Consider the following 2,300-nt stretch of genomic DNA (forward strand, 5'->3'; position numbering starts at 1 on the left):
TGGTATGACATGGCATGGTATGGTGTGGTGTGGTGTGGTGCGGTATGAGGTGGTGTGGTGTGGTGTGATGTGGTGTAATGTGGTATGAGGTGGTGTGGTGTGGTGTGATGTGGTGTGGTGTGAGGTGGTGCGGTGTGGTGTGGTGTGGTGTGGTGTGATGTGTTGTGGTTGGTGTGGTGTGATGTGGTGTGGTGTTGGGGTGAGGCATGGTATGGCATAGCATGGTGTGGTGTGGTATGGTGTGGTGTGGTGTGGTGTGGTGTGGTGTGGTGTGGTGTGGTATGATGTGGTGTGGTGTGATGTGATGTGGTGTGGTGTGGTGTGGTGTTGGGGTATGGTATGACATGGCATGGTATGGTGTGGTGTGGTGTGGTGCGGTATGAGGTGGTGTGGTGTGGTGTGATGTGGTGTAATGTGGTATGAGGTGGTGTGGTGTGGTGTGATGTGGTGTGGTGTGAGGTGTGCGGTGTTTGTGTGGTCTGTTGTTGTGTGGTGTGGTGTGGTGTGATGTGTTGTGTTTGGTGTGGTGTGATGTGGTGTGGTGTTGGGGTGAGTCATGGTATGACATGGCATGGTGGGGTGTGGTATGGTGTGGTGTGGTGTTGTGTGGTGTGGTGTGGTGTGGTGCGATGCGGTGTGGTGTGGTATGGTGTGGTGTGGTGTGATGTTATGTGGTGTGATGTGGTGTGGTGTTGGGGTGAGGCATGGTATGGCATAGCATGGTGTGGTGTGGTATGGTGTGGTGTGGTGTGGTGTGGTGTGGTGTGGTGTGGTGTGGTATGATGTGGTGTGGTGTGATGTGATGTGGTGTGGTGTGGTGTGGTGTTGGGGTATGGTATGACATGGCATGGTATGGTGTGGTGTGGTGTGGTGCGGTATGAGGTGGTGTGGTGTGGTGTGATGTGGTGTAATGTGGTATGAGGTGGTGTGGTGTGGTGTGATGTGGTGTGGTGTGAGGTGTGCGGTGTTTGTGTGGTCTGTTGTTGTGTGGTGTGGTGTGGTGTGATGTGTTGTGTTTGGTGTGGTGTGATGTGGTGTGGTGTTGGGGTGAGTCATGGTATGACATGGCATGGTGGGGTGTGGTATGGTGTGGTGTGGTGTTGTGTGGTGTGGTGTGGTGTGGTGCGATGCGGTGTGGTGTGGTATGGTGTGGTGTGGTGTGATGTTATGTGGTGTGATGTGGTGTGGTGTTGGGGTGAGGCATGGTATGGCATAGCATGGTGTGGTGTGGTGTGGTGTGGTGTGGTGTGATGTGGTGTGGTGTGGTGTGGTGTGATGTGGTGTGGTGTGGTGTGGTGTGATGTGATGTGGTGTGGTGTGGTGTGGTGTGGTGTGATGCGGTGTGATGTGGTGTGGTGTATGGGTAAGGTATGACATGGCATAGCATGGTGTGGGGTAGTGTGGTGTGGTGTGGTGTGGTGTGGTGTGGTGTGGTGTGGTGTGGTGTGGTGTGGTGTGGTGTGGTGTTGGGCAAAGGCATGGTATGGCATAGCAATGGTGTGGAGTGGTGTGGTGTGATGTGGTGTGGTGTGGTGTGATGTGGTATGAGGTGGTGTGGTGTGGTGTGATGTGGTGTGGTGTGGTGTGATGTGGTATGAGGTGGTGTGGTGTGGTGTGATGTGGTGTGGTGTGAGGTGGTGCGGTGTGGTGTGGTGTGGTGTGGTGTGATGTGTTGTGGTTGGTGTGGTGTGATGTGGTGTGGTGTTGGGGTGAGGCATGGTATGGCATAGCATGGTATGGCATAGCATGTGGGGTGTGGTATGGTGTGGTGTGGTGTGGTGTGGTGTGGTGTGGTGTGGTGTGGTGTGGTGTGATGTGGTGTGGTGTGGTGTGGTGTGGCGTGGTGTGGTGTGATGTGGTGTGGTGCAGTGTTGGGGTGAGGCAAGATATGGCATAGCATGGTGTGGTATGGTATGGTGTGGTGTGATGTGGTGTGGTGTGGTGTATGGTATAGTATGGCATGGCAATGTGGCATGCTATGTCATCGATTGGTATAGATAGATAGGTAGGGAGACATACAGACAGACAGGCAGACAAACAGACAGACAGATAGACAGACAAATAGACATAATATAGATTCTCTGTCCACCATGTACATGTACTCTATCCAAAGATAATCATGTCAATGACTGCGTCATAGAAAAATAAGGGAACTAACTACATTTTATCTCCTGCACTTAAAGAATAATGAATTACCTCCCCAAGATAAAAACTGTCCCGCCTGTCGTTGGCAGCCATTTACCCATACTTTTTAAAATTGTTAGATGCTACAGCTTGATAATAATAATAATAATAATAAT

Source organism: Aplysia californica, unplaced genomic scaffold (genome assembly GCF_000002075.1).
Source record: "Aplysia californica isolate F4 #8 unplaced genomic scaffold, AplCal3.0 scaffold01013, whole genome shotgun sequence".
NCBI lineage: Eukaryota > Metazoa > Mollusca > Gastropoda > Aplysiida > Aplysiidae > Aplysia > Aplysia californica.